Here is a 19,032-nt window from a genome sequence, read left to right on the forward strand (position 1 = left end):
GCGCGAGTAACATAGATTAAGTCTGCTGGTGCAACAAGCATTGCCCATTACAGCCATTTTCTGGCTATAGACAAGATGATTTAGTGGATAAAAGTGCTGCCTACACGTGCCTAACAGCCCGAGCTTGATCCCTGGAACCCACAGAGAAAGGAAAGAAGGAACTCCCAAAAGTTGTCTTCAGACCTCACAGACACTCCCTCTCTGTCACCTAATAATAATAATAAATAAAATAAAGACTGAAACCACCCGTGTTTCCAGACGCCATTTCTCCAGTTTCCTTCCTGTCAAGCTCTGAGCATGGTGTTTGTTCTGGAAGAGGCCATGGCTTCAGGAAGGACAGAGACAAGATTGTGTGTATTGTTGATCACAATGTTAAGAGCCGAGAAGCGTAGTAAAGCAAAAAAGAGAAGGATTAACAACCGAAGTCATGAGCAAGACTCCACCAAGGATGACATCTAAAAAGGCTCATGGAGAATACAGGGAGTAGCTTGTGAAAAGACATAGAGGAGGTCCTATGCCAAAGTTCCAGGAAACAAAACATTACTCATCAAGCAAACTCTGGGCCATGCTTAAGGGACAATCACAAAAAAACGCTCCTATTGAAGTTACTAACATGGCAAGGCCTTCTGCATGCGCTGCTAATTTCTGCCAGTGGAATGGGTGCACACCGACATATACAGATACAGAGTAATTAAAGACAAGAAATTAACAGATGCTTACTACGTGCCAAGTACATACCAAGACAGTTCCAGTTACTGAGGTCACTCCCAAGAACACACTGGAGAGCTCCAAAATCAGCAGTCTTAGCACACTATATGATCATATTTTTATGAAGGAAAAATCAGAGAAGATTAAGGAAGCTAGGCAGATGAGAAAGAAGTATTAAAGATGAAACTATATTCAATATCAGTACTAACAGAGCCAATAGCTTTAGATAAAATCTTAAAAGGGTAAAAGAAGCCCTGATCAGTTAGAAAATATAGTAGAAAAAAATCCATATACAATAATAATCTAAGTAACATGATACCTGGAAATATAAGAAATGTAATTCTGGGCTGGCAAGATGGCTCTGGGGGTAAAGGCACTTGCAGCCAAGACTGACAACCTGAGTTCAAACCCCAGGACACACGTGGTAGAAGGAAAGAACCAACTGCTTCAAGTTGTCTGTCTACTGACCTCTGCATGCACAGGATGGCAATTATGTACTCCCAAAGACAGACAGACAGACAGACAGACAGACAGACAGACACACACACACACACACACACACACACACACACATACACACACACACAATGAATGAAATACAATCAAATTTTTAAATGTGATTCCACTGAAAATTCTAGAACTTTTTTCATTAACTAAATATTTCACACGATGTGGAAAATATATAGTAACATAAATATTGAGAAAAGTTCTGAGGGGGAAAAAAAAGCAAGAAAGGAGACAGGTTGTACCAGCTGGTGTAACATAAAGCTAGAGTAATTAAAACATCATAGTACCGGTTTAAAAACTGAAATCCAGAAGCAGCTTCCAAAAGCTGATGATAAACAATGTGACAAAAGCAGCACTTCACACAGTGTGCAAAACAAGGACCTTGGCAAATGGTGTTGAGACAGTGAAGCAATCCGACAGGAAAATTCAAAGCTGGACCACCAAATCTACCCACGGATCAAAGCAAATTCCCCAGGGGTGCAAGTCACTAGAAAAACATGGAGTGGTTGTATTGTAATCCTGGAAATGGAAAGGCCTCTTCATGGGGGGCAGTCACAGAAGCCATAACGAATAAAAATCACAAAATTGAACTTCACAAAATTATACACAACCCCCCCCCAAATCAAAAGACAATGATACTTGGAAAAACAATATGTAACATATATAACAAAGATTTAATTATCTAAATATATCGGAACACTGAATGTCAGTTAAAACAACAACAACAAAATGGCCCAAACAGAAAACTATCTATTCAGGGTTCACTACATGAACAGATAACACACACACACTATCATACTCATGTAATACACACACTTTCTTATACACGCATACGCTACAAAAAGATTTAGAATACTTAGAAAATATTTAAGAGAAACCAAAGAAACTGCATTTCTCATATTTCAAATTAGCCAGCATCAAAATCTTTTAACTAGGCCCTGTTTGTGGCTGAGATCATAAACCGCAAGCGCGTCCCGCTGGGATTATAAATCGATTTAACCCTAGTGCAGGGCAAGTTGAGCGTGTAAAAATAGAGGGAACACACACTCTTTAGCTGTGTTGCTTTACTTTTGATAACATAGCCTATGGATACACTAGTGCTCGTGCGTGGATGGAGATGGAGCCTCCCAGATGGTCTCACAGCATTGTTTACATTAGAAAAGCACCGGACATAATCTAAACAGCCATCAATGAGAGCTGGATGGAATCTTCTTGTACTTTCAAAGACATCACTCAAAGATCTCTGATCCGAGCTAAACTCCTCTAAGATATATTGTGTATTGTTTTTAAATGACAAGGATAATCTACAAATATTTCTGGAAAAAAAAAGGCAATCAACTTATTTATATTAATTTCTACAAGAAACCAGCGAGAGGTGCTGCCTTCAGCAGGGAAATGCATGATGGAGGCTTAGGAATGGAAACGAGACTTGTCACATCACAACACTCTGGGCTTTAGCCATTTGCATGCATCTTTATTAAAAGCCTATTAAGGAGAGGAAAGATAGAAACAGTGTCCTTCTACCTTGTGAAATTACAGTGTGTGGGAGGGGTGGGGGCAACAGATGAAGCTAAGCAACAAAACTGATCTGCAGGAATTATAAGCATTAGATTGCTCTTAACACTTAGGAGAGGGCCTGGCCCGTTTTAGGTGTCCAATAAAGGCTGGCCATTTATTACGCACAGATTGCATAACAGACTCACACATCATTTAGTGAAGTGGGAGGTTTGATTTTACAGGTTTAACTAGAGAAGAGTGAAGTCTCTGGGCACTCCTTGTGCAGCACACACCCAGATGGCGGCATCTGGTTGAAGGCCAGCAATAAGCCCCAGGGGCTCTGCTGGTGAGAGCTGAGCTTGGCCTGAAGCCATGTTTTATACCCCAGCCCAGTCCCGGAGGCTATCCAATCCGGAGCACACCTTTCTTCTTGGGCAATGGACCTTGTAATAAACACTTGCTCAGCCCTTCAGCATTTGGAAAGTCCCCTTCTCCAAAGGGGTAGGCCCCTCCACCATGGACACAGCTGATTGGATAAGGTGTGCACACATGACCCACACAGAGCCATTCCATTTTCACTTGGGGGACTTTAGAATTTGAACCAATAAAGAATTAAGTCAATCTTTATGTGGCTGAATATGTGGTACCCAGAAGTGAGCACTGTGAGTTAGGGTCGTAGGGGAAAAAAAAATCTAAATTTCCTTTGAAAAAATGAAAAGAGTAGGTTACAGAGGTTTCCAGAGTCTGGCCTCAATCTTGTCCAGAGGCAAAGTTATGAGAGTCTTTGGATGCCGTGATATGTCTCTGGGAGCGTGGAATCCATGTCCTCTCTGTTTCTTGTTCTTAAGTCAGGTTGGCATGGTTTCTACATTGTGCATTCATCTGTTTTGATTTTTGTAAGCAAAGCATCCCAAGGCAATGAAGACACTTTGAACAGGGCAAACCTACCCTCCTTGGTGAGAGGAAACACGGCGTGAGACCAATTGCTTTCTGTGTGGAGATAAACTTTGACCTCTTCCTGCAAAGATGAGCCGTGTGTAACTGAAAAGACATCTGTTTGGGTGGGCAAAGAAGTTAGGGCTGATAAAAGAGTTGTACAGAGGAGACAAAAGAGAGAACGCCTCCAGAGTCTGTCATGGCTGCTGTATGAAATTCTGCAGCTGCGGTGACAGATTACCAACCTGAACTAAGTGGCCCAAAGCATCAAAAATGTGCTTCTTGCACTTTTGGAAGGGTGTTCTCCAATTGGTGACCTCAAGGCCATCTTTATGAAACCGGTTTTAAAAAAATGAATTCTTCCTTATGTATGAATGCTGTTTAGTTCCTGTCATTCATTATCTCTTGCAGCTGTGCTGCTCCAGTCTCCACCTCTGTAATAACTTGGTGATTTCCCTATGTCTCCTCAGTAGCATGTACAAGTGTGTTTCTTCCTATAAGAACAGTAGTCATTGGCACAGTACCTACCTTATTGACCTTATTGTAGCTTGCTTGCTCCAGCAAACAGCTAATTTCCATAGTGTCACATTCACGAGCACAGTGGCTCAAACACCATTCTATCTTCTCAAGGACACAATTCAACCCGTGAACACATTTGGTGCTGCTGGGACAGTAGAACCTATTCCGGGTGGTTAAGATGGTAGGGATTCCATGCAGGGAGGTGACAGCAGACGACAGTAGGAAGCTGGAAGCCAAGCACAAGAGGAGCAAAGCGTGGTGGCGCACACCTTTAATCCCAGCCCTCGGGAGGCAGAGGCAGGCGGATCGCTGTGAGTTTGAGGCCAGCCTGGTCTATAAAGTGAGTTCAGGACAGCCAAGGGTACACAGAGAAACCCTGTCTTGGAAAAAAAAAAAAAAAAAGAAAGAAAGAAAGAAAGAAAGAAAGAAAAAATAAATAAATAAATAAAAAAGAGGAGCAAAAAGACCCGGGTCTGACTCACCTAGTGCATCCCATCCTGGAATTAGCTTCACAACAACCTATGCCCAAGGAACAACCATCCTAATTTACAAATGGGGATGTTGAGACTGTGGAAATTCAAGCAGCTGTGTCCAAAGCACTCCCATCAAGCCCCAACTGGTTTTGTGTTTGTACAAGGGGCTTTTCATGGAGTCCAAGACACTTCCCCTAAGTCTCCTTTTCAGGCCCCCTGTCGAGTCAGTGTCCATTATGAACAAACCGCTTGCACGAAAGCCCTTCTCTGAGGCGCACAGGAGTCAAGAGCAGACTCAACAGCCAAGGGTTACCACCAGCACTGTTGCGCTTTTCTCAGGTATCTAAGCACAACCACCGGCTCTGCCCGCTCTGGACTCTCCTCTCCCTTCTCTTCTCCCCACCCCTCCAAACCCCCTGCAAGCATCCTAGCCTACTTCATGTAACTAACCTCATCACAGTTAATTACTCATCTTTGTTTCCTTGGATGAACCTACTGTATATCCCATTAGCTGTGGATAATCTTTCTTTTATAACTTTCAGGGCATTTTTTTTTTTTGCTTTGTTTTGTTTTGTTTTGTTTGTTTTTTGCCTAAGATAGAACTGGTAACTGATCAGTGCTCTTGCAGTTTTCCACTTCTCCATTTCCACCAAAGCCAGGCTTTGAATTCCTTTGCCATGGGGATTTTTTAAAAAAGAGGAGGTAGGAGCTAAATGGAGACAGTGTCCTTTACAGGCAACGCCAAGGAAGAATGTCCTGGGTTTGATGAAGGGAGAGACAGAGAGAGAGAGAGAGAGACAGAGAGTGAGAGAGAGAGAAAGAGACAGGGAGAGAGACAGAGAAAGACAGACAGAGAGACAGACAGAGAGAGAAAGACACAGAGAGAGACAGAGAGAGGGAGAGAGAAACAGAGACAGAGAGAGACAGAGACAGAGAGACAGAGAGAGAGAGACAGAGAGAGAGAGAGAGAGAGAGAGAGAGAGAGAGAGACAGAGAGACAGAGAGACAGAGAGAGACAGAGACAGAGAGAGACAGAGACAGAGAGAGAGAGAGAGAGAGAGAGAGAGAGAGAGAGAGAGAGAGAGAGAGAGAGAGAGAGTCTCTTTGAAAACAGGAAAGTGAATGACTATGGGCAGCTGCCAAACCTATCAGGGAGCAGATGGAAGTGAAAACAAGGGTTAATGAAATAACATCTCCCAAAATATCTCCAGCCTTTTAAACAATTGTAAGCTATAAGCTAACATGGCTGTTAAAAAAAACAACAACAACAACAACAAAAAACCCAGGGCTTGTGTCCCGCACTGACACACACCCCCAACCACTCAGAGCCAGTCTGTGTCTCAGACATCATATTCTGTGAGGCAGTTTGCAGAGACGAGTGACTAGGTCTCGAAGGGAAGGTGGTGGTGTACTTGGGGACATGAGATCTTCTCAGGGCTTTGATGCCACAGGCTGCACTGACATGGAAGAGTCTCTCCCAGAAGCCTTGTCTCCAATCATAACCCATCTTGCACATCTGAGGCCTTAGGCAAAGTAGAGAGATGTGTTGTGGCCATAAGGGATCAGAAGCCAGAGGCTCTTTCTGTGCATCCAGAACCTTTATCAGGGCCCGGGGGCTTCTGGTGTGAATCTAGTAGCTGGGATTTCCTACTGGCTGGCAGGACGATGAGCATCAGCTTTGATTTAAAGAAAGCAAACCAAACTGCTAACATTTGCACACAAATTGTGCCCTGGGGTTCATGCTCATTAGATTTGTTGAACGTCTGACTTTTCCAAGTCCCTGACAGCCAAGAACTCTTTGCTTGAGCTCACAACCCAATGTATAGTAAGTGCTCAGTCAATATTTGCTGAATGGGTGAATAGGCAGTTTGGGAAGTCAAATCTTGGAAGAGTATTACTTCGCCTCCTGCAGCATGCCCTGTGCATCAGCCCTGGACAGCATCAGTTCTGGCTGTTCCTCCCCCCCCCTCCCCTACCCCCCGCTGCTGGGGAGGAGACACTAAAATCACACCATGGTCCCTGTCCAGGCAGGCATTCCCTCTCTTGTGAGGAATACCTCTGAAGTTGCCTAGCATCTCAGGGATCCGTGCCCATCTTTTGAATTTCTCAAGTGCCCCGAGCTATTGTGAATGTGTTCTGTGTTTATATTCCAAGCAGCTTGAATCAGTGCCTTGCAAAAATGCAAGTTGGAAAGTTAATTCATTCCTTTTTGTCAAGGTAATTGCAATTTCACCCTAATCCTCTCTTGTCAAAGAGGTTTCTACAATGCAGGGAGTTATCTTTTACAAGAGACACTTCAAGGTGATTTAATAACAGCACTTGCCATGAGTCACATTCCCCCCAGTCATCTGCTCTTGAGCTCAGCAGAATAGGGTTTCAAGTACAGAAGAGAGAAGGAGTTCAGCTAGGCTCAGAACCCACTTACACACTTTCAGCCAAATGCACACCTTCAAGAAAAAAAATCTTCTCTCGAGCACTTTGGTACGGAAAGTGATAAATGTGAGCATCCAAAGCCATGTTGTTGGTGTTTATTTGCTTTGGACAAAGCTATATTCATTCAATGCTTTGAAACTTCTTAGAATCTTTATGAATTTAACAACTATAGATGGGAAATTTAAGGTGGAGATCAATTATTAATTCAACAGCTTACTGAACAGCTCTGTGAGCTAAGCACTGGACCAAGGGGCTTGGATTCAGCTGCACACAGGCTGCCTGCTAGCTCCCTTTACCAAGCTTGTGGAATAGAAGATACATAGAAACAGCAAAGCGTTCCCTCTGTCCCCATTCATGTCTGTTTTAAGTCTAACACTATGAAAGTACGTTACATATGCCTTTTAAATCCGCCAGAGTACTAGAAAGTATGAGGGTGGCTATGCTTCAGTGTAACCTCACTGCACTTTAGGAAGCAATGTCTGCCTGTTTCTAGTTTTATCCTCACACGAGGGCACCCCAAAAGGCCAAGAACACTGGCCATCTCGGGGCCACGTCTCAGGCCATCTGTGTGTGGAAAGCTAGTAGGCAGTCCCACCCTGAGGACTGCTCACTCGTGAAAGTGAACTCTCGCCCAGTAGCAGCGCCTAAGCAGCCAGCAAAGGGAAGGCTTTGTGGCAACTGTCTTAGAAAGGCTCACAGCCACACAATGTACATTAACAAACCACATTTTTTTAGGTTTACTTTATTTATTTATTTTTTATTATTAATTTATTCTTGTTACATCTCAATGGTTATCCCATCTCTTGTATCCTCCCATTCTTCCCTCCGTCCCATTTCCCCCTTATTTCCCTACAAACCACATTTTTATATCAAGACTAAGCAAGAGGACATCTTGCCAGGTGCCACTTTCTCCACCTCCCGTTAGACTCTTTCTGGACATGCCCATACTGGTGTCACTTGCTGTAGGCAAATTCTCTACCCATACTTATAAAAAAACAAAACAAAACAAAACAAACAAACCCACCCTGGATACACTAACAGAGTTCTTAGCGTGTCTTTCATCTGAGTTTTTAAAACAAGGGGCACTGTAATTGACAGGTTCCCACAGGTTGGTGGAAGGGTCCTAACAGATACTGGTACATTTTTAGTGTCAATTTTTCACCGGCCAGCGCACTGTATGCAGAAGACCCATGCCAAAACACTAGCGAGCTGGGAGCAGACAGAAGGAGTCTGTGTCTCTAGCAGGGGTGTGGGGAACAGGGTGGGTGGCGGGGTGGAGTGCTATTCTTATCTGTGTGCGGTATCATGTTTGGAATAATAGTTTAAGAAATGCATTTCCTTGACATTTTGGTGGCTTCAATTCCTTGAGAGATGAAATGGAATAGAAATAAACTAGATGATTTAAGGTTTTTTTTTAACTGCCCCATGCTTCAGAAAGCAGTCATTGTCTCTGCGTTGCAAATTGTCTTTCTTTGGTTGGAGTCTTCGCCCGAACAGAGACTCTAAACCACCAGAAGGTGGCTACACCTACAACTTTCTACAATGCCCTCATCTTAAAAGCTTCCCCATCTTCCAGGATCGCCAGGTGATAACTGCTTTAGCACACAGGGGGTGGGGAGAACAGTCTCCATCAAAACCAGAGCTACGGATTCTCACACTGAAAAGATTCTCCCCGCATGAGATGCCCCTCCTTTGTTTTGCTTTGTTATTACATCTTCTCTACGTGTCTGTATTGGTTACGTGTCTCATCGCTGTGACAAAATACCTGAGCAGAGCAACTTACCAAAAGGTTTATATTAGGTCACAGTTTAAGGGTATGGGTTGACAGGAGAGGAGGCTTGGGCTATGGGATCAGGGAGGATGGTGGAGCTGCTCGTTGGGCCCACCGCCAAAAGCAAAGAGATGAATCGTTGTTGCTCAGCTGGCTCTCCATTTCTCCTGTTTTATTCCCTCTGGGTCTGCAGCCTGTGGGAGGATAGGTTTGCCGCTCTGGGAATTTCTTCAGAGATGCGTCCAGAGGTGTATCTCCTAAGCAATGGCAGGACCGGTCAAGTTGACCATGAAGATTACTTACTGCAGTCAAATGAAAACGCCATTGTCTTACTTTTATTACGTCAGACTGTTCCTTCCTACCTCCTGCAAGGTGTTCAAGGCAGAGTCCTTCCCTCTAAATATACCTGGTCTGACACAGACGAATACTCAACTGTGCAGCAGTAAGTGAAAGAAGAGACGGAGAGTCAGCCTTTCCCCTCTGGCTGCCGGTACTCCTGTGGGAACTCAAGAGAGAAAGAGTGATGGCCGTGAGTAAGTGCTATGGGCCAAGCAAGGAAGTAGCTAAGTCAGACGGGCTGCAGAGACTGCTGCGCCTTCTTCTTCTGCTGTCATTGGTACATTTTGTCTTGTCAGTCAGCGTAGATAGTTGCTGAAAAACACTCAGTTATGCATTATTTAGTGCGCGTAATCAATCAATGTCTCCACGCTCACAGCCCACTTTTTAAAACTTGCCTCTTATCTGTAAACACACTTCCTGAGCCGTGCTACCTTTTCATCTTGTCTGGGTGATCTATAGCAATACCCTTGAACCTGCCTATTTTCTGTTTAATCCCCTGATGGATTATAAATTGGCCTCTAACACTTCCTAAAGCTTTAAAGCAAATCCCTGCCTCCTATGTTACTGTCAACTTCTTGCTCCACACTTAGACCCTCTCCAGGAATCTGTCCTGCTCCCACACATGAGACCAAAGCCTTCCTCCTCTCTCTGCTCTCGTGACGAAGGCACTCAGATAGGGCCTAGCGCTTGTCTCAGTGGCTGCCGCACACACTCCGCAGAAAACAAGCCCCCACTGCTCATGAAGTTGAAGTGGTTTTACCAAAGTGGGAAGAGGCATAGATAATGGAGGTATAAGAATGCAATGGGGGGGGGGGGCAGGAGGCCTTGAAGCTGCTGTGCATACACATCTTATCTCCTAGGCTCCCTTACCTCTTTACTCTTCACATTGACCAACCTCATCCTTCTGTAAATATAGCATCAAGATGCAGGGCAGACCAGAGCACATGTGCTTTCAGTATTTTGACGAACAGTCTTGCCATTGATGCTGCTGTTTAGACAGTGATTGTCATTTTAAGAACTCTATACATGAGCATTGTATTTACAAGAACTGCCCAGTGACGATACTTGATATTCTATCACAGATAAGGGGAAATTTCACGAGGCCCCATCCCTAGATGAGGAGCTACAGGCAACCAGTGGCTGCTGAGAGATGAAAGTCTTCTCCAGGGACACGACCCCGGAGAAGTTACTCCATTCCAAGTGATCAGCCCTCAACACATGTACATAAAAGCAAGACTAAGTGAGTTTAATATGGTGTGTGTGTGTGTGAGTGTGTGTGTGTGTGTGTGTGTGTGTGTGTGTGTGTGTGTGTGTGTGTAAAACAAAGAAAGAAAAGGTCCTGAAGTTAAGAGAGAGTAGGGGCAGGCACAAGAGTTGGAAGTGGAGAAGGGGTAGAAACGATAAAGCTATGCTTTAAAAACAAACAAACAAACAAACAACAAAGACTAGACAGATACTTTGTGTAAAACATATGAAATGAAACAAACCAACTTTAAAGAACCAAACATACACACAACAAAAATAAGACAAATAACTAGCCTTTTTGCTCCCAGAGAGCAGACATGGTGCTTTATTCTAACTGGTACCAAGACATTGTAAGCATCCGATAACTATTGAATGAATGAGTGCCTTTGAAAATGAAACTGAAGTTTTGCCTTAGATCAGCTTTAGATAGTGGTAAACTTTTCAGATAAGCCAATTTCATGTACCCCTAGGGGAACGGTGGCCGGTCACATTGGAAAATCATGATATCCACAGAAAGCTTAAAAATGGAAGTAGATAACCAGTGAAATGGAATCCCCTCCAATACACAAGGTAACTCCAGGACTGAATCTCTTATTTCAGTGTTATGCAGAAAGATATCTCATTGGGATATGTCAGGAGATGGACTCCTTTGCATTCACATCGACGCTTAGAGCCAAAGGTAGATGCCCACGCTTTCTAGCCCTGAGAAGTGCCCACTGAGGCCAGAAATATGCAGCTACTGTGTGCGCAATGACTTGATTGAGACTCTGAATGTGTGTCTGCCTGTCTATACCTGTGGCTCCATCTCTGCCTGCCCCAGTTTCTCTCTCCCTTTCATCAATATGGTGTCTGTTTAAATATTCTCTCTCTCCTTCTGAAGCTCGGTGCTCTGCCATACTTCCCTTCACAGAGGAGGATGGAAGCCAGTGAAGGACCCCTGCTTCCTCAGCTCTGTCTGAGTGGCTGGGATTTCAGATGTGTTTCAGGGTGTCCAGAACTTTTTGTCTGAGAAGCAATATTATTTTTTTCTCCAACTACACTCCCTATTGGAGGAAAGCTAACCTACCTAGAGCCATCCAGACAATATATGAGGCTGTTGAGATGGCCACAAAGGCAGTGTCTATTAGGGCTTGACCTCCTGGTTTGCTTCTAATGAGCAGGATTCAGCCAAAAACAAGGGAAAGGACAGTTCAGTGGTAGATTAGGTGCTGGCGGAAGTACAGAGTCCACATCCCAATGCAGAACTATCCATCCGGCTCTCATGCCCAAACTCACTATCCATCATAGTTGCCCATTTATCTGAGTTCCTAGATTGCAACAAAGGGAGCCATTGTCTGGCCTCTGCCTGTTTCTCCACTTTCTCTTGACCTCTTGGCTAAGTTTTAAGTCAAGTCATAATGCATATAGACAACCCAAAGGTTCCCACATTGACCTGTTTGTCCAGAACTGGACAGGTTTGAGTACTTGCCTCCTTGATGCTACAGACAACTATATGTGAACCCTCTCTACTGCCATTTTCATGACTTCCCACATGAGTTTCCTTGCCCTGTGTCCTTTGGAATATCTCCCCTGACATACTGTCTAGCTTCGAGTGCCACATTAACCTCCTTCTTCAGCTTGGTATCTTCATAACCAATTTACAACCAAACCAATATCAAATCAACCTTCAACACAGGTGAAGGAATAACCATGGTACGGACCTTCCAGGAAGATGATTACTTATTAGCTTAACTATAAATTATATCAGGCAATTTATATTGCCTGTATATTCAGGCAATTTAATGGTACATAAATTAAAAATCTCATAGAAGGGTGAACAGTAAATCCTCCAAGAAGCAGGTGTATTTCTCACAATACAGTGCTATGTTTTACCCTGTTTGCCTGAGATAAGAAAAAAAATTGCAAGAATTACAGATTCACCTGTACCTTGCTTGTGGGTTCATAGCGAGAATTTTCCTATTGAGATAAGACAATGGTGATCTCAAGGTTTGCCATGATTACATAGGTTTCTGCCATATCAGTTCTGTTCAGTAATCAAGGCAATTCAAATTTAAAGGGGAGGAATTTAAAAAATGAATATCTAATTTTTAAGCCTTTCAAGAAAACTGCCTTCATTTCCCATTTGTTACCAACTGAAATTTCAAGCATGGTTAAAGTCCAATCAACTTCAGGATTTCTCAAGGGATGAAACTGGTCACCTCTTTCCATGGGAATTCTTTACCACTGCATCAGGAAAATAAAATGTCTTCACAGATGTAGTCATCAAGTAGGGGCATCACATGACCTCTTTTAAATATCTCTCAATTATAAGCATCCAAAAGGCAAGGCTAGTTTCAATTTAAAAAATTTTTGATGATTTCCATATTTAATCAGAAGTCCATTTCACCAGAGTGAGTTTGTTGAGAGGAATGCCAGTGCAAAGCCACCATCAACCCAGAAGAAAACGCCCTAATGCCTGTGAGACTGGGGTGGTTCTTTTTTTTCAGCCCCGAATTGTTGAAATTCATCATAACCTCTAGTCTGCAGAGGGAAAGCCATCCAAACGTAAGCTGAGTTCTCTTCCTTTGGTTGCCAGTGCTATGGTGCTTCCTTGTAGGGCAATGACTTTGGGTTTTCTAACTTGGTTGTGTGGGAACATGACATGCTGACAATGCAGCTGCGTAAACACCCTCCGAGGAACGCTGAAGGAGTCAGTACAAAAACCCTTGAACCTGAAGATCCAGACTGTGAATCCCACGGAGACAGACAAAGCCACACATGACACCAAAGGAGAAGGGTCCACAATCCCAAGTAAATAGCTGGTTGAATTTAGCTTTTGATTAAAGTACATGAGAAAATGATGCATTTGTTGGAAGGCAAAACTAAACAAGAATAAACAGTTTCTTCTTTCACTTGAGTTGATTACAGATTTGCTGATATAAAAGAAACCTAAAAATTTATACTTGAGGCTGTTTGTGGAACCAATACAGACTAAACCTTTCAGGACCAACATGCTGCCTGCCTCACCATTTCTCATTTACTCATCCATATTACTTCTGGTTTATTTTTGTTCAGATAGATTTGCCTTTTCCCTAGGCAGCATGCACATGTCCTTTTTCTTCTCTTCTTTTTCATTGACTACTATCAGAAGACTTACTAACAGGGACTGCTGCTTCACTTTCTTTCTTTCTTTCTTTTTTTAAAGATTTATTTATTTATTTTATGTATATGAGTGTTGTATCTGCATGTCAGAAGAAGGCATCATGCCAGTATAGATGGTTGTGAGCCACCATGTGGTTGCTGGGAATTGAACTCAGGACCTCTGGAAGAGCAGTCAGTGCTCTTAACCACTGAGCCATCTCTCCAGCTCCTACTTCACTTTCTATACACCAACACACACGTCTCAGAAGGTGATGGTAGGGCCATGCAATACCAGGAGTAAAAAAAGAGTTTGTGGTCTAGACTCTCAAGGGAAGTAAAGGCACCCCCTGATGGTCTGTGTCCACTGAAGCAAACACTTGAAGCATATCCTGTGATCTCATAAGAATACTCAGGCATTTGTTCAATCTGCAGCCTTCTAGGCATGGCCTCAGCATCTGGGTCAGGAAGCCAGAAGTGATGGTGGTCAGGATTCTATATTGGTGACTAAAGAAACAGATTCCCAATAGCCAATGAAGTGGTAGAAGACTGTCTCCAATACAGAGCCTGCAAACATGTCAGTACCTTCCAACCACAATTCCTGTCTCCTATGCTAGGCTTCCAATATAAACTCAGGCATGGAGGAAACAGGATTTTTTTTTATTCTATTACTTGATCAGAACCCTTAAGTCAAAACTTCCAGAAGAGGTGTAGCTGATAAAAGTTCTCTCTTTGATTCTCATGAAGCCAGACCATGGCTTGGCATTTGGCAGTACAGAGTGAGATGGCGTAAGATGGAGCTGGGAGCATCTGCTTTTTATTTTTAATATATTGTATTAATTTATTCATATTACATCTCAATTGTTATTCCATCCCTTGTATCCTCCCATTCCTCCCTTTTATCAACAAACCAGAGCAGCAAGGAACAACTATCCCATAGGCCAACATTGCCGGGCTGGACTTGTGTTCGTACAGCTCATATTCCAGACAGCTTCCTGAACATAGCTTTTCAGCTGAACTACATGCCCAGATCAATCATTTAAAAAGCCCATGAGAGGACATCCTATTGGGACTCTAGATGAGAGAAGCATGGGAGAATAGCAAAGTAGAAGGATCCAGAGGGTCCTAGAAACCTACAAGTAGAACATTATGATAGGCAGATTTGGGCACAGGGGTCCTGCTCAAACTAAGGCACCAGCCAAGGACAATACAGGCGGTAAACCTTAAACCCCTACCCAGATCTAGCCAATGGTCAGAACAGTCTCCACTGTTGAATGGCGAGTGAGGAATGACTTTCACATATACTTTAGGGCCTCATATTTGACCACGTCCCCTGGAGGGGGAGACCTGGTGGCACTCAGAGGAAGGACAGCAGGTTACCAAGAAGAGACTTGATACCCTATGAGCATATACAGGGGGAGGAGGTCCCCTCAGGAACAGTCATAGGGGAGGGGAATAAGGGGGAAATGGGAGGGAGGAAAGAATGGGAGGATACAAGGCATGGGATAACCATTGAGATGTACCAAGAATAAATTAATAAAAAATAATAATAATAAATAAAAAGCCCATGAAACCCAGGGCAAATGAAGAGGTTTTACATCAACATGGAAATAAGGTGGCTGGGGACCCAGGAAGGCTCTTCATTTTGCCTGCCACTTTAGGATTCCCATGTAGCCTCAGGAGTTCTAGCTACAGGCTGACATTACTGCTCCAAAGAGAAGAGATGTTTCCCTCCACAGAATGGAAAGGAAATACTCAGAGCCAGCAGCTATATTGTCACAGGCTCTCAAGGAGAGTGGTGAGTGCATGGAGGAACCTAGGTGAAGGTGTGTTGAGTGACTGAGCAACAGCAGCAGGCTAAAACATCAAATGACCTCTGAAAATGTCTCACTGTGGATTTTCTCCAATTTCTGGAAAAATTACTACTACAGTTATCATAGCCATGAAATGTAATGTCTTGAACAATTATAATAGTAAATTGCTTTAGTTTTTAATGTAGCATATGACTTCTGCCTAAGTAGCTTAATAGACATTACTTATAAACATCCAAAGGGATGTCAACCTTGACATCTCCCCAACTATAGAGTAACAAAACAACTCCTCCAATGGCCACGTACTAATCCTCAGACATGACAAAGGGACAGAAGTTAATTCTAATCTGGGGATACTTTTCTTGTTTATCTGAGTGGCCCTAAGGTAATTTAAGTTTTTTATCTATTCATTCATTCATTCATTCATTCATTGATTCAGTTTATATCCTGGGCATTGCTCCATCCTTCCTCTCCTCCCAGTCCCACCCTCTTTCTCTTTCCTCATCACCCCCCCCCATTCCTCAGAAAAGGGGAACCACCTTTTCCATCCACCCCAGCTCATCAAGTCACATCAGGACTGAGGGTATCCTCTTCCCCTATGGCCTGGTAAGGCAGTCTTGGCAGAGGAGAAGTGCTCAAAAAGCTGGCAACAGAGTCCATGTCAGAAACTGCCCCTGTTCCCCTTACTAGTGGACACACATGAAGCCTGAGCTGCCCATTGGCTACATCTGTGTAGGGGGCCTAGCTTCAGTATATGCATGGTCCTTGGTTGGTGCTTCAGTCTTAGCAAGCCTGCTGGGCCTTGGTTAGTTGAGTCTGTTGGTCTTCTTGTGGAGCTCCTATGGGAGAATATGAGGGGGAATCTAGCAGAGACTCCTAGTAGCAAGGGCCATGATGACTGAAAAGGACACCCTCAATCTAGACATGATTCCTAGTAGAGGGAGGGGAACACCAACCCGCCCACAAAAACTTCAACCAAAAATTTATCCTGCCTATAAGATGTGCAGGGATAAAGATAGAACAGATAGAGCAGAGATTGAGGGAATGTCCAACCAATGCTTGGCTCAAGCCAAGACCCACCCAATGGAAGAGAGTCAACCTCTGACACTATTAATGATACTCTGCTATGCTTGCAGACAGAAGCCTAACAAAGTTGTCCTCTGAGAGGCTCCACCCAGCATCGGTTCAAAACAGATGCTGAGACTCACACCAAATATTGGGCGGTGTGTAGGGAGTCTTGTGAAAAGTGGGGGAAAGAAGAAAAGGCAATTCAAGTTTTAGTGGAAGGAAGAAAGAAGTAGACAAGAGCCAGAGAAGTATTGGATGAAGCTACACTGTCAATTTTGAAGATGGAGGAAAGGAATTTGGAGACTGTAAGAAGTGAGGCCAGAGATTCTACCCTAGAAAATGAAGCCATGACAATACTTTAACACAGGGAAACCAATTTATCACAGGGCATTTCAAGGAAAGGGGGACAGTGAAGACCTTTAGCAATTGAGCTTAACCAGTAGAAATGTGTCCAGCTCTGTCTGGGGTCACCTAACTCTGAGGCTAGAGAGACATGCAAAGCATTTTATTTATGGATCCCTTTCCATTCCATGGGCTAAAAGCACTTTCAAAGGGGCAGAAGCCTGTTACACAGTAACTTCTCCACAATAGTGTGTGTGTGTGTGTGTGTGTGTGTGTGTGTGTGTGTGTGTGTGTGTGTGTGTAAGGGCAGTGACTGGGGCTGTTAGTGTAGTCAGCATATTACAACTGGCTAACAATCAGGATTAAATGTATTTAAGGTTTAATGGTGAATGGTGCCAGGGATGTAGTCTATAATTTGGCAAAATTAACAAAAAGACAGGCGGATAGAAGATTCCTGTCAAACTCCACTATCTAATAAAAAATAAATACCATTAGTGGAGTACTTTGCTATGGACCAGCCACAATAAGCATAACACACACACACACACACACACACACACACACACACACACACACACACACACACACCAAAACACCTTAATTTTCATAAGCACATCTTTTCTGCTTATACAGCTAAGCAAGTAAAACCAGGCTTTTCTGATTCCAGTGCCCATGGCTTTGGTCTCCACACTGTCCCACCTTTCGTATGACAGGGGGATATGGAAGACGGTTTGGGGAGAGTGGAAGCAGAGAATGCCATCAGAGTAGCAACTTTGCAAGCCAAGGATGAGAGTTATTTAAAACCACTTACCCATTGGCTCAACATTCTTTGAATGCTTGTTCTAAGCTGGGAATTATGCTTATGCAACTGAGAGCCATTAAAATGTCAAATGAAATCAGATAGCACAGCTTGGTGACAAAGTAGAGAGCAGCAAAATTCTAGGACACGCTCTCACTGTGGGAGAACATGCCAAGTAAACAACTGTGGTGATGCTGGCTCAACCACCCTACCAGTGGCCAAGATTTTCCATCAGCAGCAGACAGAGTGACCCAGCAGGTGATAAAGACAATGTAGCATCTCAAGCAGAAGTGCTTAGTATAAGAAAGATCACCACAGCCTCTGCAAACAGGATCCCAAGCAAGAAATGAGCCTCTGACTGAACTAGCTCAACCCAGGCCCGGATGTAGAAATAAGAGATGGCCAGAGAACAAGTCAAGAACTAGGTTTTGGCAGTACTGAAAATATGCTTTAACCTTTTGACCCTATGGTGTTCTTACTGTGAGGGAGACACCATGCAGAGGACAGTTGAGATTCACAACCACTTACCTGCAAATACGACACTTTGAATTGCAGATATTCAAATAGCAGAAGCAAAGGCTCCCTCTGACTTCACTCTTGCCCCCCTCTCCTGAAGCATGGTCATAAAAGACATCCTCTAGTCTCTCTTCTCTAAAAGGATCCAGAGGGATCCTGGCCAATAGCTGCTAGCCACAAGGTATCTGAATTACAAGGTCTTGCTAAGTTCCCCTCAGTTCACTGCTTTTAGGTATACCCATTTTGTGTTCAATCTTCTTTCCATACAGCTGTCAGCTCTTCAAGTGTAAGCATACAATTTTCTCTGGGTCTGTGGGTCATTTCTCAGAGCTCCCATGCCATGTAAGTTTGGTAAATTTGTTATGCTTCCCTCTTACTTTTGTTACAGGGATGTCAGTCATGTGTTTGGTAGCAGGCGAGGAAAGGTATTTTCTTCTCTATAGGATCTAACTTTTCTCATACACAAGCCAAAGGGACAGAAAGAAATCCAAGGGCATAGTTCAGTTTAGTGTGTCTCAAAGTACATTCCTTGGCATGGTTCTCCTGGTTTGTCAAAGAGCCTCAGCTTACTCGTGCTGTTTTAGGATGATTGTAAATGCAGACACTTACCCTACGAATGTCTGTTTTGAACGATGATTTAAGTGGCCATTGAACATAGACATCTACTTTTGAGAATGCCTGCTGCTGTGTTGTCTTTTTAACCACTACCATTCCAAACTGAGTTGTAAAAAAAGTTGTCAATGAGTTATAAAGAATATAGTTAAAAGTGGTTTTGACCAAGGAAGTTTTCTCTTAAAAGCAAAACATCTACCAATCACCTATTTGTCTACTGTTGCTTTCTGTACATTTGAAAATGCTGTACTGTAGTCAAACAGGTCCAGTTGTAGCATGTGACTCTTAGAGACTTAATGAGCCAGCAAGTCAATGTTTAAATATTGGGAAGTTTCCCCA

Source organism: Acomys minous, assembly GCF_964271855.1.
Source record: "Acomys minous genome assembly, chromosome: 1".
Lineage (NCBI taxonomy): Eukaryota > Metazoa > Chordata > Mammalia > Rodentia > Muridae > Acomys > Acomys minous.